This window comes from Pogona vitticeps, chromosome 2, assembly GCF_051106095.1.
Source record: "Pogona vitticeps strain Pit_001003342236 chromosome 2, PviZW2.1, whole genome shotgun sequence".
NCBI classification, from domain to species: Eukaryota; Metazoa; Chordata; class Lepidosauria; order Squamata; family Agamidae; genus Pogona; species Pogona vitticeps.
This window is the reverse complement of record NC_135784.1, coordinates 41,003,880-41,028,417: the sequence shown is the minus strand read 5'-3', so window position 1 is coordinate 41,028,417 and position 24,538 is coordinate 41,003,880.

The window sequence follows — 24,538 nt, the reverse complement described above, 5'->3', positions numbered from 1 at the left end:
TTTTTTTCCAATGGTTCAACCCAAGGCTGCTACATTTATTCAGCCTACGTAAGTTTTCCTTCTTAACACTCTAGGGGTCTTCACACCCTAGTTATGATTGGGTTTCTTCTAGCAAACAGACAGGATTCAAAAACTCTGATGTTTATAAATTCTGCTTTCTCCTACAAGGCATACTCAGAAAGAATATTAATCTGGGTCAAAACCAATGGACCTTAACCTTGTCTGCCGGCTGAAAGTGTAGAAGCTGATAACGAAGTCTGCAGAGTTCAAAGAGACCTTGCCTAAAGACAAAGGCAAGGCTGGGAGATTATTTGAGCAAACGAATGCAGAGCAAGGATTACAAAGAAGGGAGGCCATTAGCTGGAAAAGCTTTGCAGCTATTTTTTAATAACAGACTTCTTCCCCCTTACACACTGGCATTTGAAATATATAAAGTCAGGGTAAAATAAACCATTAGGCTCCAAACTCTCGTTTGTTAAGTGTCCAGAATTACCAGAAATAGAAACCATAAAACTGAAAAATATCTCCGTCAGGGGTTGTTCTGCAATGAGTTTTAAGAACCATCTAGCTAACTATGCAATTTCTAGAGAAAAGAAAAGGAGCTGGAGAAGGCATCCAAAACCTTGATCTTAGGGCCTGGCTGACCTAATAGAACAATGTATACCTTGTTGTACTGCCCAGCAGTCTAGGACCAGAATGGGCATCCAATGCCCTTCCAAAGAAATATTTGTGGATCACCCATTTCATGTTGTTGTCTGTGCCCTCAAGTTGGCACTGACTTATACCAACCCTATAAGGGCTTTCCAGGTAAGTGAGTGTGGTTCTGGACTGGTTTTATCAATCCCACACACCTCAGTGACCTTCCATGGCTGAACAGGGATTTTAACTCAGACTTCCTGAGTCCTAGTCTGTCACTCTGTGACAGATATTCTGAGTTGCTCAAGAATCCCTATGTTACTTTCCTCTTTTAAGATGAAAAGCCCATAGCCTGACCTGCTGTCACCGTTTTAGGAAAGCATGGTGTGGATTCCTGCCAGGTTTCTATTTTATCAGTAACTACTTGATCCACCTTGTGTATACTTACTTAATGTTAACATTATGTATTTAGTCATTAGCTACCTAAGGTTTTTGAATGTTTTTTTTACCTCAGTTGGTTTAAGTGGCTTAGAAAGCCTTCAGTAAGACTGGGTACATCCACTAAGTCTAGAAGAATCAACAGGGATTCGTTCTTTACCTGGCCAAGTACCCAGGGGAATACAACTGAGATAGAGGAACTCCTCCTTCTTCTCCCACCCAGGTCTCAGCAATGTATGCCAGGTCAGCCCTCTCATCCAAAATTAAATCATGGATGAGGGCGGTCTTATTTTTTTTGCCAACCTGGCATTTACCAACAGTACCATGTGGCCCGGGGGGCGGGGGGCTGATAGGGTCACCTAGTACCATTTGGCTGGGAGTAGAGCTAGAAAGGGGGATAGGTGTAAGGTATCTAACCTCCTTTCTCCTACGCGGGCATGCTCTACTCCCACCACTATCTCTTTCCCTGCCATATATAATATCTATTGGTTGCCCCAGAGGTCCCTCAACACTCCCCCCTCCCGTTTCCCAGCTTATTCCTCAGCCAGTTCCCTCAGGGAATCTGGCAGCTGGCAGCAGCCCAGCCACAGTCCCACTGTCTCTCTCACACAGTGACCTGTAGAAAGCAGATGTTATTCAGCTCCCCTGAGCCCAGGAATGCTGGTCTGGTAGGGCCCTGAAAGCAGCTCTGGCTTAAAAGCCTAGTTTCCCCCTGAGCCAGGTGGCTGATGTTGGGAAGGGGGGTGAGGCAGCCAGGTGTAGCCGGGCCCAGTTGAGGGGTGGATGAAGGAATTGGAGCTTTCAGGCTGCTGGCCAAGCTGGAAGCTGGTTCTTGGCCTGGCCAAGATCACCCAGTCCTGGTCCAGCAGAGCATTAGCTATACCCGTCATGTCCAGGATGGGCTGGGCAATGTTAATTTCAAGATTCAAGAGGCTAGTTCTACCCTGAAGACTTCACATGTTCTACGGGGACAAGGGAAGCAGGCCTGTGCCATCTAGTGCCACCCTCTGGTAGCTACGCACCTACTTTAGACAGAGGAAGAAAGTTTTCTTCCAGCAGATGCTTGTACTATACAGTGCGTGTAGATAGCATGGCAAGTTCTAAAGAGCTCAGAAAAGTTACTTCTTGGACTGCAAGTTCCAAAATCCCTAAGGCAATGTGGATGTCCACCTCATCAGGTATAATCAGTGAGGCCCTGTTTCCTGTCATGAATGGACGTAAGACGTGACGCCTTTTTCTGTCACTCTAGCATTTGTTCAAGCAGCTGCCAGCACAGACATATACATTTTCATCCTTTTGTACCTTAATGGCTCTCTATAAGGGGAAGTATTTCAACAGGGACAGCTTCGCATCTGATACTTCTATAATGTATTTCCCTGATGTGGCCCCATGTAATTTTAGCCTCACGGCAATAGCATTCCCTTTTATCTGCACCTGATCTGTTTGCCTTCTGCGCCTTTCTTCCTACCAGGATAGCTTGACCTCAGGAAAGGTATAATCACATACAAAATGCATAGGGGTTTCTTTCTTCCTCTCCGGCTTGCCTGTGCCAAGTCTGAAAAGTGCTTTTCAAGACAATAGCTTTTTCAGAGCTGCCCATGGGATGCCAGAACATACAGTTGTTTATTATTGCTCTGTCAGATTTGCCTGAGAACATTTATGGGGGAAATGATAGGAGAGAATCAAACATAACCCCTTGTTACAGAGCAGTAGGTTTCTAACTTAAAGGAAACTATGCACCTCACACCAGCAGCAAGCATGCTTCAGCCAGGGTGTTAGCAACATATTGCTGGGGCCCACATGGTCAGTTCTTTAAGACCCACAACTACACACTTTTTCTTCTTCTTGAGTCAGCAGAATGTAAGAAGAGACCTCCTAGATCAGGTCGAAAGCATTCTTAGGCCAACTTTCAATTTGCACCAGAGATGGGGAAAAATTCATTTCCCCCCCACAAGAATCCCACAATGACCATGGGTTCGAATGCATCATCCTAGCTCTGGGCAGTTCTGGGATGGCTTCAGCATACTGTTATATCCATTCTTCCTAAAATCTGTTTACCAATCATTGGGTTCGTTTAAGAAGGGAATGCTGGGAGATGCACATTCCGTGAAGTGCCTTGTTGTCAGCTATTCTATTTTTTTTAATTGGAAGAGATGGATTAGTATTTTAAAAGGTAAAGCTGAACTTAAAATAATTTGGTTTTTAAATGTACATCTGGATCCATATGTAGAACACTGAAAACACAGACAACCACAACTCTCCAACTATATTGAACTAAGGTATCTCCATGGAGTGGGCTTTACAAAGAAGAAGAAAGAAAGAAATGAACTCAGATCTAGTCCTGAAGTTCCCTTTACATACTTAACCACTGAGCAGAAGAGAACACAAGATGGTGCCCCCCACATTCATGCCTAGATGTTTGTGCAAGGTACGGAACATTGGCAGGCATCAGAATGTTGATACAGTGATTGGTAACCCTCCTGTCAGCATAAATCAGAGGAGATCCAGGGGTCACCCATGCTCCCTCCTTGGACCTTGGACAACTGAGCCCATTCCAGCAATCCCCATCCTCAAAAGACTTTTTCTTATACTTTTTTTTTAAAGAAACAGGAAGCCCCCTTATGCCCTCTAGTGGCCTTTTAAAAAAAGAGAACTATTTAGGGGAGCAGCCTGCTGTAGGAAAAATTGGCCCCACTATCCCAAGGAGGCAGAAAGAGGTTTTTGAATTTTAAAAAAAATTAAGAGAAGAAAGATAGTTTGTGTTCTGGGATGCATGAGAGCCTGCTACAGACAATGCAACAAAGGCCAGGGAACTCTCCTGCCCATTTTCAAAACAAACATGTATTTTGTCATCTCAATTATTAGAAAGACAAATGTATGTTAAGTACCTACTGTATTGTAGTGGTTAGAGTGATGGACTAGGACTCTGGGGACCAGAGTTCAAATCCCCGCTTGGTCACGGAAATTCACCATATGTGTGGAATTAGTAAAACCACTCCTTAAATATCTCACTTAGCTTGAAAGGCATATTAGGGTCTGGATAAGTTGGTTGCAACTCGAGGGCTCAGAACTAAAATTAAACATACATTGTAGAATAACAACAACAGCAAAATTTGGATCAGAAATCAAGATCAGAAACAGAAAAACTGACACCCTTGTCTCTCTTTATTGCTGTGTTTCTCAAAGAAGCAATTTTGCCTGCACAAAATGGCATGACACTTTTGCAGACATTGTTCTTGTGTTGAAATGCTCTGTTGGTTTTACTATGAGATAAGTTTTTCCTTTATTACCACTGCAATAGAAATGTAAACATTTCAGGTTAGTTACTAAGGAAAACATTGTTCTCATTTGAGGTAAAAGGGCAGATATATTTCTCAGAACCTTGCAAACCCAGCCGTTCTTCAGCTCTGATGTTCTCCAGCCTTGCTGATTTAGCACCTCGACCATTTAATAGATTTATCACTTCTAGCCACTATGGCTACCCTGGTTGGAGTTGTGGTACAAAAGAACGGGAAAATGTCAGGTTAGGAAAGCTGGTTCATGGGGACTTAGGCTTCAAGAAACATCCAGCTTCTGGAGCTGAGCAAATGGATCTTTTGTCAAGCAATTCTATGCAGGTTTACTTAGAAGCAAGTCCTATTATATTCAGTGAGTCTCACATTTGTTGGAAGAAGTACAGTAATGTTGTAGTTACACTGACTAGTCATGATGGGGTGATACACTGAAAGGTTGTCAAGTAAGCCTGAGTATTCTTGTCCATTCCAGCCTTGATTAATTAACTGGATATTGATCAGTTCCTCCTTAACTCACTTTCTCCTTCTTGAACGAGACGGGGTTTTGGGTTCTGCATCACCTGCCGTAGAGGGTTGCCTGTCTTTAGCACACCTGCCCACTCTACATTCTAAGGGCTTCTTATGCTCAAGCCTAGGCTTTCAGAGGCTTGTGGAATTGTAGGGCTGGAAGGGGCCCTATAAGTCATCAACTTAAATCCAACTTCCTGCTGAAGCAGTAGGTCTATAGCTAGACCACCCGGGAGAGGAGGCCACTTAACCTATATTTTCAAACCTTCAATAGAGGAAAATCTACCACTCATCAAGTCTATTCACACCATTGCTGAACAGCTCTTACTGTCAAAAAGTTCTTCCTAATGTTTAGGTGAAATCTCCTTTCTCCTAATTTGAATTCATTATTTTGGTTCCTATCTGCTGGAGCTACAGAAAACAAATCTGTCAGACTTTTCCTTTTACCTTACCATGTGCATTCTTAATCATTCTTATTAGTTTGTCTTTCCAGACTTTTGCACTTTGCTAGCATAACACATATTTCTACAAAACTGAGATTTAAAACATATGCCAAGGATAGCCTGTGATTGCTTTTGTTGTTATGTGCCATCAAGTTGCCTCCAACTCATGGCAGTCGTATAAATGAATGATCTCCAAAATGTCCTGTCCTCAGCAGCCCTGCTCAGCTCTTGCAACTCATAGCTGTGGCTCCCTTTGTGGAGTCAATCCAACTCATATCTGTTCTTCCTCTTTTCCTGCTGCCTTCAACCTTTCCCAGAGAATCTTGCCTTCTTATGATGTCTCCAAAGTATGCCAATCTCAGTTTTGACATTTCTGCCTCCAGAGACAGAAGAGGAAAAACCTAAGCTAGCAAAAGCATCTGAATATCTTAACAAGAGCTTCCTCTCCAGGAATATGAAAAGTATACCACTTTACAGTATTTGTTGATTTGTCATCAGGAACTTAAGCAGAGAATTCCTTGTATTCTAACCTCTGAAACCCCACAGGCTACCTCATTCACTTCTCTTCAACCTTAATGTGTTTTCAGCTCTGATTATGGGCTATCCATAACGTGTGATCCATACAGTGAACACACAGAGGTTTGCAGTCTTAGAGGCTTTTTGGCAAGAGCGTCTTTAAAACAAATAATGCCGGAACTGACCAAACAATTAAAGACATGAACTTAATATTATCTTTCGTTCTTTCTTTTCAATTTCAATTTGATACAGCACAGGACTGGGGAGGAAGTTAGGGACCTACTAATAGATGTCCAAGGGATATGCAGTAAAGAAGAAGGTTTTCTGACTTCTACTTGTTTAACAACAACAACATCGTTCCTTTCTTTTGTTAATATAGCAATCATAGAGTTCCAATTCAAAACAAAGGAGATCTGCATGCCTGAAGCCCCAATAATTCTCTTGAGTTTTTTTGGACTCCGCATCCTAGAATGTTCTATTTTGGGAAGTCCATCCCTCAGAGTTGTACCTATACAGTATACCTAATTGTGCTCACTTGGAGAAAAATTGGCCTACCTTTCTGTTAGAAAAAAAAGTTGCCCTGGTGCTTACTGGGAGTTCCTCCTCGTGTAATCCAATTTCACCCTTGACTTACTCATCCACACAAACCAGCTTCTCATCATATTCAAGTCGCCATGGCTTACACTTTATATCCAAAGGGGGAAATAACTGTAAAGTTTAAGTCTAAAAATCTATATTGACCATGACTGGGCTATTCTGTGTGCACTGACATGCTCTAAACGCAATAGGAAAACACAGTCCGGCAAGAATTGGCAGGTGTTGTGAATGGAGATCTGAAGCTTGAATTTCTCAATGGACTGGGCTAGGTCAGCTCCAGTCATTAAGAAAAGACATGATCTCATGCTGTGGGAGTCTTGTCTGATCAGTTCAGTGCCTACAATTTCAGCATAGAAAAGCTTGGCCTTAGTTAAACTGGAAGTTCATGAATGTACCCTTGGGATTTTCTTTGACATGAAGAGTTGTAATTCTTTGTGTGGAGGGCAGGTATTATATATGATAGTTGAGGATGTGGCTAGCCCACTCCTAGCCATGTTTCCTAAAAACTGGCTGAAATCCTGTTGGGTGGGTTGTGACTCTGCAACCCAGAATGGCTGTTCAGTTGCACAAAGTTTAAGGGCATTCACTTCTGTTTTAGGACTGCAGCCCAAGAAGTAATAACTTGCTTTACTGCTAATGGCTCAGATTACTGCTGTTAACCGGCATTGCTCTGAGAGTTGGAGCAGGACTGGCAAAGCATAAGATTTTAAGCTCCATACTACTCTTTGGATAAATGTTGGCCAGTCACCTCCTTGTCAACCTAAGCTAATTTGCATGATGATTGTGAGCAGGGGGCAATGGGCAGGGGAGAGGACAGGGGCCAGGTGCAACTGTTAATTCTAACCACAATAGAGCAACTGAATGAATCGGATTGTAGTGAACAGTCCCACCCTCACCTGTCCATCACAGCAGAAAAGTGGAGAAGGAGCCAATGAGAGGACGGAAGGTGGAGCCAAGGGGGGGAGGGGACTGGATATAAAGGCTGGTGTGTGGAGGATGAGGAGAGATTCTGTGAGTGAGAAACAGTGTGAAACTTAACAGTGTACTAAGAGTGAGTTAGAGATCTGTAAGAACGCTGAATGGAATTGAGAGTTAATAGAGTTCTAAAGTCAAAGTAGAGCTGATACAAATACAAGTGATTAGCAACCTGTGATTTACCTATTGAATAGTAATCATATGTTAACTTCCCTGATCTAATAAATTGAGTTAAATTTTAAAAGCACACACGTCTCCTTGATTGAATGGTATTGAGGTAGCAATACCTGGTGGCAGCGAAGAAAAAAGAAGAGCAAGAACCTCGTGAAGGCCTGGGGGAATAGGAGCTTCAGAGGAGATCGCCACAGGGATATATTAGGTTAATACTTATGTAAGTCCCATTGATTCAAAGAGGTCCACTTTGGATTGGACTTGTATTATTGTTGCTGTACAAGGAAGCTTTCTGGACTTGAAACTCACTACTAGAGTGGTCGACCAGACCAGATGGGCAGGATATAAAGCAAATAAATAAATAAATAAATAAATAAATAAATAAATAAATAAATAAATAAATAAATAAATAAATAAAAATACTACTACGCCCCTTCTCTCACACACTTAATTTCATTATGGAAATGCTGGCTATTATTTTCCTTTTTGTCTTGTCTTTCCTTTGTCTTTTAGACAAAATTATAGTCTTATACATGGAAAAATACGGTAGTATACACATACAACAAAATTTACACAGACACCCAGAGACCAGACCCACATGCACACACATAAAAAATTTCTCAAACATTCCCCACCCACTAAAAATCCTCCACTAAGAACACAAACAACTACACCACAGACTAAGTAACACTGTCCAACTGTGCACTGCTGGTGGTCTTTAAGTTCATTATTAAGTGCACTTATAGCTCTGGGATAAAAACTATTCAGAAAACGTGTGGTCTGAGTCTTAATTGTTCTGTATCTTCTGCTAGACAGCAACAGTTCAAAGAAGTTCTGAGCAGGATGGGAAAAGTCTCTAAGGATGTTGTGTGACTTCCTCAGATAGCTGGATGTGAAGATGTCATCCAGGTTGATAGCTGGCGCCCAATGATATTCTGGGCAATTTTAATGGTTCTCTGTAGAGCTTTTTTGTCCATGGCAGAGCTACTCCCAAACCATACAAGAATGCCATAGGTTAGGACACTCTCAGTAGTGCTACGATAGTAGGACAGAAGTAAATGCTGAGATAAATTTAACTTCCTGAAAATTCTCAGAAAACACAGACTCTTCTGTGACTTCTTCACTAGCATGTTGGCATTTATAGTCCATGAGAGTTCCTCTGAGATGTAAGTGCCCAGAAATTTAAAACTACTAACCCTCTCCACTTACTCACCATTAATGTACAGTGGTAAATGTACATTTCTCTTCCACCTAAAATTAATTATGAGTTCTTTAGGTTATTTGATGTTAAGTGTGAGATGATTTTCTTTACATCACAGTATCAACCCTTGTACTTCCTCTCTGTAAGCAGACTCATTGTTCTTATTTATGAGCCTCACCACTGTTGTATTGTCCACAAATTTAATAATTATGTTGGTGTTGTATAGTGGGGTTCAATCATGTGTGTACAGGGAATAGAGGAAGGGACTTAGCACATAGTCCTGGGGAGCTTCTGTACTCTGTAGAGCAGGGGTCTCAAACATGTGGCCCAGGGGCCATTTGCGGCCTGCAGGATGATACTTTGTGGCCCTGCCTTGCCTGCCCCCCTGAAGCGGCCACACGTCCTCTGCTGTCAACAGTAAAACAAAAACAAAAAAACCTCACCTCGCTCGCCAGCTCTCTCCCAAACAGCACCTCTTGAACCCTCCATCCCGAACTGCCAGCCTTTTGCCCGAGCGCCTGAGTGATGCCCGACAGCGGAGCTCGCTCCCGGCCCATCCTCGAAGACTGCTTCCAATAGCACCGCCAACAGCATCTCTTTGGCTCTCTTCCTCTCTCGGCACCCCCAGCACCAGCCTGGACAGTGGCTGCCTCAGCACCCAGTGGTGCTTCCTCCTCCTCCTCCTCCTCCTCTTTGTCCTGCTTCAGCCACCTCAGCTCTGGAGGCTGCCTGGGCTCGCCTCGCAAAGTTTACTCCCCTGCTGTGGTGGGGGTAGCTGCTGCTGAGTGTGCCTTTTTTTGAGGGGGGCCTTCAGAGGAAGGTTGCTGGACCTCCATGTATGTTTGTGTGCACATGCACATACACCTGTGGGGGGCCGCCCCTTTCTGTTTAATTTCGCAGGTACCGATGGGGGCTTTTCTCCTTTGGCAAGGTGATTCTATGAGGTTTTTTTAAAAAAATCTGAGGGGGCCCAGCCTCACCCAGACTCTGCCTCCAGCAGCCCCCAGGTAAATTGAGTTTGAGGCCCCTGATGTAGAGCATTCTTCCCAAGGTAGAAGAATGGTGTGATCCCATCCTTACTGACTGTGGCCTATCTGTCAGAACGTCCTTTACTCACATACAAATCTTCTGAGGTAATCCCAGGTTGATCATGTTAAACAACAACTATTGGGTAGAATGGTATTAAAAGCAGGGCTATAATCCACAAACAACAGCCTCGCATAAGTTCCCTGTTGTTCTAAGTGGCTCAATACAGTATGGAGTACGATGGACACAGCATCATCAGTAGATCTATTTCTCCTGTATGCAAATTGCCATGGATCCAAAGAAGGTGGAAGACTAGCCTTAATGTAATCCAGCACCAATCTCTCAAAACATTTCATAATAACAGATGTTAAAGCTACTGGTCTATAATCATTGAGAGATACTACAGCTGACTGCTTGGGGACTGGCACTATAATAGAAGTCTTCAGGCAAGTGGGGACAGAACACTGCAACAAGGATAGATTGAAAATATCTGTAAAAAATTCATCTAATTCTGCAGCACAGCCCCTAACAGCTCGTCCCATGATTCCATCTGGTCCAGCTGCCTTTCGAACGTTAATATTCTGGAAATCGCACCTCACATCTGAAATCTGCAGTAGTAGTGGTTGTCTGTCAATGGTAGATTCTAGTTATGTACTATAGACAGTAGGTGCTGGAATAATGGTTGTTCCTGTTTTCACCTCAAAACGACTGAAAAATTATTTTAACTGCTCAGCCAAAAAAGTCACTGCTGCTAAACAGACTGTTTTTGTTACTCTGCCCTGTGATTTGTCACAGGCCATCCCATATCCGACAAGTGTCAGAACTCTCAAGATGTTGCTCAGTCCTGCGGCTGTACATAGCTTTGGCGTCCCTAATACCCTTTTTCAATTTAGCTCTGGCCTCTCTATACACATCACCAGAATGAAAAGCAGCATTTTTGGCTTTTAGTAAAATGTGCACTTCTCTATTTAGCCAAGGCTTGTTATTACAAAACACTCGTACTTATCTGGTGGTAGTAACAACATTGATACAGCTTTTGATATAAAACAGTACTGTCAAGCTATAAGTATCAACATTGTCCTCCTCAAACAGTGCCCATTCAATGTTCCTAAAGCAATCTTGAAGTTGCTCAGATGCACCCACTGGCCACACTTGTATTTCTCTAGTTGATCGTCTGATTCTATTAACAGAGTTCTGTATGATGCAATCAAAAACAGAGATATATGATCTGACTGTCCCAAACTAGGCAATGGCTTCGTCTTATATGCATGCGTAATGTTACTATATGCCTGATCCAAGGTATTTTCCCCCTCTAGTGGGACAGTCTACATACTGATGAAACTTAGAGAGGATAGTCTTTAAATTGGCTTGATTGAAATCACCTGCTACCACTATCACTCCATCTGGGTAGGCCTGCTGTTGTTTGCTGATAGCAGTTAACAAACAATTCATAGCTGTGGTTACATTAGCATCAGGAGGTATATATATTGCAGTTATTATAACAAGATTAAACTCACAAGGCAGATAAAAGGGACGGCATTTCACTGCCAAATACTCCAAATCAGGAGAACGGGGAATGTCCATTATTTTAACATCTGTGCTCCAATTATTGTTTGTGTAAACACAAACCCCTCCACCTCTGTTCTTCCCAGATTCAATAGTCCTGTCTGCTCGATGTACTCTGCGTCCTTGTAGTTCTATGACCTCCCCTGGGATGGAAGAGTCAAACCACGTCTCTGTAAAGATCATAACATAACAGTCGTGAATATTTTTCTGCAGGGAGAGAGTAAGTTCCAACTCCTCAATCTTGTTGGGTAGAGGTCTAACATTTGAAACAAAAAGACTTGGCAATGCAGGCTTGTGAGAATTTTTTGCCTAGCCTCACTCGTCATCTGGCCCTGCAACCTCTTTTCTGCTTGCGTTTTCTCCTTGTTCTTTTCTTCCTGACAGGGAGAGCAGGGGGAGTAACCGACGGATATGCAGGCCGTCTAAAGAGCTCAGCTGGAATGTTGTAAGTTGAGACCCTCGGTTCAAAGTTGCAGCCTTCTCAGCCAATAGTTAACAATTCTTGTCTGTAAATTACTTGTCCCTGAGCATGCAGAGTCCATAATAAGAAGTACACAATCAAAAATATTAATTAAATGATACCGATCTCTGGAGTGCCAAGCAGCTGCAAATGCTTGCGCCACCATCTTCCTCCGAAGTAAATCTGTAAAAACAGTTTTGTGAGGTTACCGTTTTGTTTGTTTGTTTACAAATAGCTGCAGATGTGGCTCCACTTTGGCAGGTTGCTGGGCGGAGGATTTCCAAACCAACCTGGCTCTGTGCAGTTATGTTAAACAATGAGATCTAGTCTAAATAAACCTGGAAAATATACTCACTTTACCGATCCAATAATGTGTCACCAAAGTGACAGGGCAGCTGAGTATTTCAATAGAAAACAAGAGATGAAAAATAAATTTATATCTGGGTGAGGTCAGCTTTGACTAGAAGATGCCCTCCCTTCAAATTTTGGAAGGAAGCATATGTACATGCCACCCCTCCCTCTGGGTAGCAGCAATGTGCTAACAAGTTAACCATACAAGAGATTAACGTGCTTCAGAATGATGAGGTATAAACATTGCAGTGTGTATTATCATGTCCCATTGCTTCATTCAAAGAGTTTTCTATACTTGATTGAGGTTCACCCAAATCAGATAATCTTCAGAGAAGATTTAAGAGGAAAAAATTGAGGGGCATAACTCATTAAGGGTTAAGACCAGCAAAATATTTTCTTACAATGTACATTCCTTTCCTTTATCCGTATCCTTTTGCTCAAGTATTGGTATGCACGATGACAAGGGAAAGTGAAAGATAGGGAGTGTTAGCAAGGTAATAAAATAGTAATCAGGCCAATTACCCACCTCCTCCCAGCCCAGACCCAGCATTCTCCAACCCCTGACTGATTAAGAGCCTCTGGGAAGCCCACCAGTAGGAGAGATGAATGCAAAACGACCTCTCACTGTTGCTCCTAAGTGGTATTCAAAGGTATTGTCAACATTAAAGTTGTATAGTTCTTTAGTCATGATTACTGCAGTTCATCAACTGCAGTCCTGCTTTGGCACTTTCTTCTTTCACTTTCACTAAAGGTCTTTTCAAGACATTGCTGTTTTTTGCCAGTAACATGGTGTCATTTGCATATCTTTCATTATTGATATATCTTCCTACCAATTCTCACTCTCCAGGAAGGATGAATCTAATCTGGTTTCCCTAGGATATATTCTACATACAGATTGAAGAGGTAAAGGGATAAAATGCACTCTTGTCTGTTTCTCCATATCCTTTCTTCTTGTCCAAGATACAAATTACACATCAGGACAATGAAGTGCTGAGGCACACCCATTTCTTTTCAGAATTACCCATAGTTTCTCATCATCCACGCAATTAGGCTTCCTGAGGCTCCAATACTTTGGCCGTCTCATGAGAAGAGAAGACTCCTTGGAAAAGACCCTGATGTTGGGAAAGAGTGAAGGCAAGAGGAGAAGGGGACGACAGAGGGCGAGATGGTTGGACAGTGTCACCGAAGCTAACAGAATGAATGTGACACAACTCTAGGAAGCAGTGGAAGATAGGAGGGCCTGGCATGCTCTAGTCCATGGGGTCATGAAGAGTCGGACATGACTAAACAACTAAACGAAACGAACCTTGAACCCATTAATACATGTCCTGAACTCTGGGATGATCGAGAACAGATCCTTCCTCTCCTTTGTATGCCTATCAAGTATTTGAAAAGTGTTATCATCTCTCTCTCTCTCTCTCTCTCTCTCTCTCTCTGTGTGTGTGTGTGTGTGTGTGTGTGTGAGAGAGAGAGAGAGAGAGAGAGAGAGTGAGTAAGTGAGTGAGTGAGACTGACTGACTGACTGTCTGTCTCCATGTGCATGCATCAGGCTGGAGAGACAGCCTGCAGTCCGATCTCTTTATTTTTTTTCTTTCTGTCATATTAGCATTATGCCAAATTGCAAGAAATAAATATATTTTAAAAATGACACCACAGCAACAGCAGCAACTGTGAGAGGAAAGGCACACCAGTTAGTGGGAAAGAGAAACTAGCCAGAGAAATTTACAAGATCATCAGCTTTGAGGCATAAGAAGGAGAGAGCACTTTCTCAACTGATTCTCTTCAGATTGGACTGCAAGGGTTCCTGCAGCCTGAACCCTGTGATCCCAGCATCCATTACTTGACAAACCCCACAGACACAATTTACACTGACAAAGGTATTCACATATGCCAAAGCAATTCAAAATAGTTTGATTTTGTAAAAGATTTAGAATAAATGACCCTCTTATAGCCAAGTGAAATAACTCACTTTCCAACCCAAAAACATTATTTCCAGGCAAAAATCCTGCTGCACTTCCCTGTGCATCATGCAGTCAGCATTTAAAAAATCAATTTGAAACATGCTAAACCCAATTCAAAAACAGGATTTTTTTTCACATGTAACTGGGCTCTTAGATTGCAGACTTCTAGGCAAAGACTCTCTTGTTTCCATTGATTATATATAAGCTGCTCTGGGAACATTGTGGGCTGAGTGGAATAAAAATACTTTAACTATCAAAATAAAGAAAGAAATACAGTCCAGCATAATAGGGCTTTGTTCCCAACTGTTGCTCTCAACAATTTATGCAATACAACTTCATTTGTGCTGTTGTAGGAATAGACATAGTATGCAACCAGTATTTATGCCTCTTTTCTTCCATGTGATCCTGAATATCTAATTTCTTCAGCTGGCCTTATTTCTCTATTTTATAGCTTTTCAGTTCATTGACCTTGTCTTGCATTTCTCTCTGTCTGTTCACGCATAAAGCATTCCTAGTTGCACACACCATTTGTGGTTTCACTGCTATGTGAATAATTCCATGGGAACCATCTATATAGGTGTCTTTAATAGTGAATGTTTCCATTTTGTATAATTGGGAGCTCTCAGCCCAATGCCATAAGTAGAAGATCGAGTTGCTTTCCTTTGTCTGCACCCAACCATAGAAACCTGCACATGCTAATACATCACTAGGGCTCACCAGTGCCTGGAGGCCTCTGACCTGACACTGAGAATGAAATCCTCCCATCCGCACTGAGGAGCTATGTGGGGGCAAGAGATGGGGTCATGGCTCAGAGCCAGTGCACATGTTTTGTGCACAGAAGATTGTTAAGTGTGGTTCCCAGCATCTCCTGATGCAATCAGAAGAAAGTAACCTTGGAGACCCATTGCCTGGCAAGGAGACAATACTGTGCCAGATGGGCCAAGCGCCTGACTCTGTGGGTCAGGCAGCTTCCTAGGCTGCCATGAGAAGGTGACAAATTGCACTACCCAAGTTGTAGCCTTCTTCAGTGTCCACAGTGCTTCTGTACATGCAGCAAGCATTAACTACCATGTGGCATTACATCTATTATCGACTGACTGATGGACTGACTCCCTCCCTCCCACAGAGGATTATTTCTCTATAAATAATAACAATAATGGTGTGTTGACAAGTCAATTTCCTGTCAAGATTGTCTTTTGTTGTTGTTTAGTCATTTCTGCCTCTTTGTGACCCCATGGACCAGAGCACGCCAGGCCCTCCTGTCTTCCACTGCCTCCCAGAGTTGGGTCAAATTCATGTTGGTTGCTTCAGTGACACTGTCCAGCCATCTCATCCTCTGTCGTCCCCTTCTCCTCTTGCCTTCACACTTTACCAACATCAGGGTCTTTTCCAGGGAATCTTCTCTTCTCGTGAGATGGCCAAAGTATTGGAGCCTCAGCTTCAGGATCTGTCTTTCCAGGAAGCACTCAGGGTTGATTTCCTTTAGAATGGATAGGTTTGTTTTCCTTGCAGTCCAGGGGATTCTCAAGAGCCTCCTCCAGCACCACAATTCAAAAGCATCAATTCTTTGGCGGTCAGACTTCTTTATGTTCCAGCTCTCACTTCCATACATCGCTAATGGAAAAACCATAGCTTTGACTATGCATACTCTTGTTGGCAAGGTGATGTCTCTGCTTTTTAAGATGCCGTTGAGGTTTGTCATCGTTTCCTCCCAGGAAGCAGGCATCTTTTAATTTCGTGGCTGCTGTCTCCATCTGCAGTGATTATGGAGCCCAAGAAGGTAAAATCGGTCACTGCCTCCATATCTTTCTCTTCTATTTGCCAGGAGGTGATGGGACCAGTGGCCATGATCTTAGGTTTTTTTTTTATGTTGAGCTTCAGACCGTTTTTTGCACTCTCCTCTTTCACCCTCATTACAAGGTTCTTTAATTCCTCCTCACTTTCTGCCATCAGAGTATATAATATTCAGAAGTGGCTTACCGTTGCCTTCTGGAGGTGCTCTGGGATTGGACAACTTTGGGACCAAGGCTACACAGGGAAGCTCTTCTCCTAGGAGGCACAATAGAAGCCGGAACTCCTGATCTCAGTCACTACAACCAGATGCTCCAACTCAGTGATTTATCTAGCCAACCCAACTGTTTTATAACAGAAAAGACTATCTCTGCTCTCAAGCCAAAGGTCTCAAAGGGACAAAGCAAAAGAAAACATTTGTTTGTTTGGAGCATTTCTTTAGAGCTATGTTAAGTGAAGAGATGTCCCCCGCAATGCTTACTTTTTATAGTACAGAAAACAAAAGAAAAGGAAGAGGAGGAGGAAAAAGACAGCAAAGTCAAACTCTAATTCTTCAAGTTACTGAGCTCTTATAGCCACGACCAACTGGGTTGAAAATTGTTCAGGGAGAAAAGGAGCTGATCTTTCAGCAGAGCTTCTGGTCCTGCTTTCCATCTTTGTTGACCCTTGCTGCTCGATCACAAAGGAAGAGCCAACTATAAAAATCTGATCCTGTTTTTTGTAAAAGGATCTTTCTAAATGAAATGTGTATTTTAAACCAGTGGCTATGGAGTAAGGATGAGTTTGAGTGCTATGGCAACAGCAGGGTCTTCTGAATGGCTTCATTGGTAGCAAAGCTGTCATTCAGCAAAAAGTAAACTGGGGCACTTCCAAAGTGCCATTTCATCACTGCTGAAGTTCTCAGCTAACTTCTTCTTCCACTTGTAAACGTTAGTCAACCACATTTAATGGCTAACAGAGATTGAGGTGGGATCAGAGGTCCATGCCTGCTGTCCATACAGATCTATATATACAGCCTGACTGGGTAGTGGCTGAAACGTTCTTCAGCACTAGTGATGCGAGAGCATCGCTAGCATCCTGGAAGGCATCAGGCAGGGGTTAGGGCTGCCAGGTAAGCTGGCTATCTCACAGCTCTCTCCCTCCTCCAACAACTTATCTGCCATTCAAGGAGACTGCCTCACCTATTCTGATAGCAGAACAAGCCTCTGTATGCTGTACCTGAAGGAGGTAGTCCACATGCATCCATGGAGGTTAGAGTGGGCACAGAAGTTCCAATGAATATCCAGAGGTCAGAGGTAAAGCCAGACTATGATGTCAGCCTGCCTTCCTTCCTTCCTTCCTTCCTTCCTTCCTTCCTTCCTTCCTTCCTTCCTTCCTTCCTTCCTTCCTTCCTTCCTTCCTTCCTTCCTTCCTTCCTTCCTTCCTTCCTTCCTTCCTTCCTTCCTTCCTTCCTTCCTTCCTTCCTTCCTTCCTTCCTTCCTTGATTTCCAGATTTCTATACAACCCATTTGACCTATGTTCACTCTGGGCAGTTTATAATAGTGATAACAACATAAAAAAAACCACAGGCATAATCAAAAGTGAGGTTAAAATAAAATTGACATTGAATTTAAAAACAATTGGCCATTAAAAATAATAGCCTAATGATCTGAAACTTTCCATATTCAGTGTGCATCAATACACACACACACACACACACACACACGTGCGCGCGCGCACACACACACACGCGCACACACACACACGTTTGAGCCTTTTGATTTTCAAACACCTCTAACTTTACACATTTTCAAATCAATTTTACTCAGGAGCACAAATCTCTCTAGACTGAATTGGAATATTTTCCAAGGCCCCTAACTGGCTTCCAAATCAAATCAGGGGACCTGGGCACAGCCTTAGTTCTGAATGAACTATGCCAGCCTGAAGGTTGGCAGTGAGATTCAAATAAAGGCCAACGGCGGAGTAAAGCCATGGAGACTACAATGAGACACGCTCAACTCACAAATGCCTGAAAATTATACATACTGTGAGTGCTTCCAAGCCCCAGCCTGGGCTTGCCCACATATTTTGTTGCATGAGGGGGAAAAACACATACAAGATGGCACTCATTTCTCATTCCATTTACATAAGGCAGCTAGGCCAGCAACTGAATCTTGATTCATCACTGATGATGACACAGCATCCTCTACCTCATCTGAAAAGTGAGAGTCTAACTTATGGGGAGGAGCCTGCCTGGCTCTGTTCCCAGATAAGTGCAAGTTGGTAGTGTTCAACGAGAGAAAGGCACAGCAAGACTTAAAGTCGTCCTCAGTTGTCTTCTGGACCACAGCTGATTGTTACCATTTAAAAGACAGAGAGACACAGACAGAAAGACAAAGATATAGTTCTGTTGAGTCCAAGTTGAGCATCCCGGGGGGGGGGGAATAACTTTCCCATTTATTTTGGGGGGAATAACTTTCCCATTTATTTTTAGGATTTTTTCCCTCATTCTTAAAAAACAACAACCCACAAACCCACAAATTCTAAAGAACCCAGCTTTTATTTCAAAATTAAAAGGATTGTCTTCTTAGGATTCATCTGCTATCCAAATTTGCACAGGCATGAATTAGAGTGAGATAATGGAAGCCTCCTGCAGTATGAGAGATGTTTTACTTGGGTATTCTTTCCCTGTCAGATCAGAGGATGGGACCCCCTAGAAGCACCCTACCTCCGGTGCTTCTAGCTGCAGAAGTTAGGCACCGGTGTTATTTGGTTCTGTTGTTTGAAGGTTTGTCCCTCTGTTCTGCCAAATCTAATTCCAATTTCCATTGACCTGCAATGACATTTGAAAGTAGCATATGTATGCTTGTGTCTTTTTTCCCCCATTGGACATGCTGGCTTGGGGATTCTGGGAGTTGCAGTCCAAAACTACTTTCCCAGGCTTCACTATTTATGCATGCCAAGAACTCCTGCTCTCAAAGAGGCCATGGAGGATCACAGAGGTCCACCAGGCACACAACCAGCACTGCATCATCTTGCCAGAGCAGCTTCCACTGTTGGTGTTATATATGAACAAGATACTGGCCTGTGTATGCGAGGGCACGTGCTCTGCCTCTGATCCATGAGCCACTCCTATTAATCCAGTGACCTAAACTGGTACCTTTTTTTATTCAAAGTAAATATGTCACATTACTATATACAAATCAGCCCAACATAACAATCTGTCTCTGGACAGTTTTTTTTCCATCTCAGTGCCTAAATATGATTTCAGTTCAAATAGGAGTAAACTGTTATTTTGTTTAGAAGGCTTGTAGAGCCATTGTGATTTATATGGATAAACTGAATATAGGCATGGTTCTTTTGCAGCAATTCATGTATCATCATTCTTATAGGGACAATAAAATAGACACTACAAATGTATTGTTACGAGCATGGTTGTGTCATCACTATCTTCCATTATCACTTCATTTCTTGGTCTCTTTGCCATTCAGCCCTTAATCTTCTTTTTAAATCCCATTTATCATGTGGTACTCACCTGTTTCATTCTCTCTCTCTCTCTCTCTCTCTCTCTCTCTCTCTCTCTCTCTCTCTGTCTGTCTGTCTATCTATCTATCTATCTATCTATCTATCTATCTATCTATCTATCTATCTATCTATCTATCTATCTATCTATCTATCTATCTATCTGCTTGAAACTGTCTTCTGCCTCAGATCCAAATGGGTTTTTTCCCTCTGCCTTTAAAACCTGCTTTGAAAACTTGTTTTTCCTTTCATTTTTCCTTTGCTAAGAAGCATGGCTTCTTACATGTGATCAGCTAGCAATGTTATTACTGTACCTCCTGTCTCCGTTTCCTTGTGTTTCACTAGGTCTCAAACTTGCAAGCAGGACACCAGTTCCCTTGAAGATTTCCCTGCAGACTAGCTTAAATATATTACAAGGAACAAAGGATTATGGTGATCATCCTGCACCAGTTTATTCATGTCTTAAGTCCCGACATCGGTGGGATTCTCCCAAGCAGAATAGTAGGCAGGATCAGAGACTGAAGGAGTTTTTTGACTGTAACTTCCCTGGAAGATTTTCGGGGTTCTAAATCTCAAAATGTAATTTTTCCAAGTTTGAGGCAGGATTTTGTATAAAAACACATGTACACACATCCCACATGGACTTCTTTGTTTGGCTATTGTTACTTGCCCTTTGCCTAAGCACAGTATCGTTTGCACATCTTACTGAGATCACACTCCAAGGGGGTTGCTTCCTGAAGTGCTTATTGAACACAACAGGGGAAAAGTGGTCAGGCAGCACAGAGCACACAGCCGGCATTCAATTGTGAGAAGGAAAAACAAAGCAGCCAAGAGGGAGAGAGAGAGAGAGAGAGAGACTGGGCTTCACGCATGTCTAGTTACAGGCGCTTATACAACACCCTTTGTTGCAGGAAGGAAGCAGTGTAGTCGAGAGTCTTGAGTTAATAATGCAGAAATTAGACAAGGCCAGGAAGACAAAGATACAGTATCATTTGTCACCACAGGAGCCCCCAGGGCCAGGAGAGACACGGTGGACAAAAGAGGTCAGAAGACAGCAGACCCTCAGCCACCAGTGATGAAGAAGACAATGTTATCTCCCCAAAGCTGTTTGTTTTGGTTTCTAAATTAGTTGTCACATTGGGCTCAAGGAGAGTCAGCGTGAATATCTCCCTTGCTTTTGTTGGGGGAGGCAGTGGTTGGAAGAAAGAATAGCAATGGCTAAATTGCACGGAGAAGTCTGGCAGGCATTTGAACCCGTTAAAGGGTAGCCGCTTGAAACATTCCTGCCAAGAGCTGTTCTGAGGAGCTGGTGGAGGGAGGACACACTCCCTAGCCATACAAGATGACAGTAGGGGGAAAAGGTAGTGCTTGCAGCCCACTGGTGTACCACACGCACACAACCCAATGGAGAAGGTCTCCAACTGAACTGGCATCTCCAGTTAAAAGGCAGGTGAGGAAAAGAAACTCTGAAAAGCAGAACTTCAAGGAGGCACATTCTGGACTGCAGAAGGGTAGTCCAGTAAGTAGCTTTTTCAAGCATTGCCTGAAAAAGATGGACAAAGAGGCTGACCTGGAAGATGATAACTCTCTTGCACCAGCCAAAACCACTGCTCTAAAGAGTAGAATCTTGCATTTACTTAATTTTCAAAGAGTCATACGGTGGCAGCCTCAAGGTTGGGGGAATGACCGTTCAGTTCAGTTTCTTCTGCACTCAGTGGCTTGTTTTGTTTTTTAAAAATTTTCTTCCTGGATGCACGATTTATAAATTTTGGTACTTTCATTAAAAATGCACTGAGAGGAAACCCTTCATTTGCAAATTCGATAGGCCGTAGCTATTTCTAGCATGAAAAAAAGGACTGTGTTGCTATCTTCTTGTCATGGAAGTGTTAAAGATAAGGAGCCCTTGGGAAGTGGAGGGAAGAGGTGGCAAATCCTAATGGGAAATTAATGTGGTTAAATACACAAACTCAGAATGGTAAGAGTTCAATATTAAGTCCTAGAGAAGGATAGACAGTCCATCTTGTCAGTCTCAGCTTCTCCCGTTTCATTCTCAGTGTTAAAAAAGAATAAGCACATTTTGGTAAATACTTATCAAAAACAAACTGAAACAGCATTTTCAACCAGCCCTTCCTGCTGGTGGGCTCTGCTGAAACCTGGGAATACAGCTCTTTCGTCCAGAGGGCTGTGGACTTACACCTTGACAAGTCCTGATTACAGATGGGAACAAATATAAAAATGGATCTTTTTTTTTTCAACAAATATAGCCAGTTCATCATATATTTGTCAATCTGTATTCGTCAAATTGTAAGTCCTGAAAAATATGGCTTGACGAATATTTTCTCAGTTTTATTCGTCAATCCGTCAATTTGTTAATATTTGTCTATATTCGTTACTCTTTCTGGGGCCTCTCTGAGCTTGCTGGTGCTCATTAGAAGCTCTGGCCAATCAGGACAGAGATCTTGGATTGGCATGTCCAGAAGCAAATAGCGCTGCTGAAAGGTGTAACTAACTTTTACAGAGGCTTCATAAGCTTTCCCCCTCCAGCCTTTCCCCACTTCTGTTCATTCTCTCCGGAGTGAGAACAGTTGCTGCTGGCTTGCTGGTGCTTGTGCTATTCTTGCAGTTTCACTTTTGTGGCAGCATAGCAAACACTTATAAATATTGTTCTTTTTGGTTGTTGTGGGTTTTTCGGGCTTGTTCTTTTTCATTTATTTCATTATCATCAACTTCACTGGGGATTTGGGGAGGGACTTCAGGTAGCTTAGGCTACTTCTTTGGAAGGGCTTTAAGTTTTTAAAACTTTATTTTTGGATGCTAAGTTGTGTCTTCTTCAGGCAGAGTGGGTGGGGGGAATTTGGTGTGTGACTGTGGAATCCCTTTCCTTTCCCTTAACTGATTTGGTTGTGTGTGTCTCTGAGACTTATTTGGAACGGCTTTTTAAGTTTTTAAAACTTAATTATTATTGGAGGCTTGTGTCTCTCAGGCACAGTGCGTAGTGGGGAATTTGGTGTGTGACTGGAATCCCTTTTGGTGTGTGATTGGAATCCCTTTTGGTGTGTGACTGGAATCCCTTTTGCTTTTCCCTAAAACTGATTTGGTTTGTGTTTGTGTGTAGTGTGAGTGTGAGTGAGAGAGTGAGAGTGAGTGAGTGAGTGAGTGAGAGAGAGAGAGAGAGAGAGAGAGAGAGAGAGAAGTTTTTAAAACTTAATTCTGTTTGGAGACTTGTGTCTCAGGCACAGTGGGTGGGGGGGAATTTGGTGTGTGACTGGAATCCTTCCCTTTCCTTTCCCTAACCGATTTAATTCATGACAGGGCTTTAACTTTTTAAAACTTAATTGTTTTTGGAGTTTATTTTGGCTTGTGCAGCCACAGTGGGTGGGTGGGTGGGGGAATTTCTCTGTGAGTGGATTGGAATCACTTTTCCTAATTTACATACACTGGGGGGGGGCTTTGTTTACGCAGGTCACATTTTAGCAAAACAATTAGTCCACCTCTCCCCGCCATCATTTAAAAAATAAAATTTACACTCTCTCTGGCCCTCTATTGCTTTATTATTTGTTTAGTTGGTTTGGCAGGCAGTAGAAAATGAAGGAAGTTCTCCTCCATGGGGAATCAAAGGGGAAGAAGCCTGTGAAGCTACATAGGTTAGGCAGTGGCACCACCACCAGCACGACTGTTCCTCGTCCGGTGGCCTTGCAGGCAGGCATGGAAGCAAAGCTTCTAGTGGTGCCCAAAGAACCGCCACTCCTCTTCCTAGAGGACTCTGAGGAGTTACCGGTTTCGAAAGATCCCCAGTCTGATTTGGAACCGGTGGCTTCACAACCACCCCCGCACCCCTGTCCCCAGAGTCATCTCTTCCCGCCTCTAAGACCAGCACCACCCCTGGGACAGAGTTCTTCCCAGGCCAGCAGTCAAGGGCAGGCAGTGGGTTATCGTTTTTCCCAAACATGGCAGAGGGGCCAAATGGGATCATTTCACGGTGGTCAACAATAACCCACAGCTGGCATGCTCCAATGCCTGCTTTGCGATGGTCCGGAGGGGGTCAGACCCCAGGCATCTGTCCTCCACCACCCTCCACCCACATCTGGAGAGGCACCACCCAAGGCTCCTGTCTGGGAAGGCACTTTGTCAGTGCCATCTGGGGGAGCGGAGAGAGCAGCTCCAGGGGAAAATGTGGGGAGGCAGAAGGAGGCACCTCTTCCCAAAAGGGCAGCCATGGGGGTTTCTGGGGCCTGGAGCATGAGGCAGCCTACGCTGCACAAAGAAGCACCCATTGGGTCTGCAATGACCCTCAGCCAGCACTCGTCTAGTCACGAAGACAATTCCTGTGCTTGGACGTCCACTGCCCACCATGGAAACCCCAGCTTTCCACTGGTTGCTGCATTTCTTTGCCCCCTGGTATGACCTCCAATCACAGCGAATCCTCAGTTCCAGAGTGCTGCTCTCACTCTATGGCTCTGTGAGGGAGGTGGTCCGTGACCATCTTTCACAGGTACAGGGGCATAAGGTGCACTTCATGGCGGACCTGTGGAAAGGAGGTCAGCATGGCTACCTCTCGCTCACAGCCCACTGGTGGCAGCCGGAGGACATGAGGAGTGGCAGGCCATCAGCGACAGGGCCGCAGGGGGAGGCCCTTGTCCTGCCCCAAGCTACAGGTCTGATCTGCTGCAGGCGTGGCACATGGAAGCTCAGGCGATGGGGAGGAACATCGTAGATGAGGTCCTCTCTGTGCTGTAGAGTGAACCTACCTCAGCACCAAATAATTGCATATTGCTAGGCTGTATTTTTTTAAGATAAAAAAATGTGTGGATGCAGAAAGAGAGTTGCACTGCAGTTGAAGTTTGACATGTGGAAACTATCATTCTCTCTAAAAAGCTTACCCCCCCCATGCTCTCTGTGCTTTTTCTGCTTCTCCTCTCCAACATGACTGTAGCCCTTAATTTGGCACAGATAGTCCTGGAGATGAGATTAAGGGAACCACACTGGCTGTTGAACCAGATTTGCCAGAGAAAGAATAGTAACCAGAATTGCAATAGAAGAAACATGTAGAACTCATACAGGAAAAACAGATAACTTTCCCTGCATGCCACTTAAACAATACATTG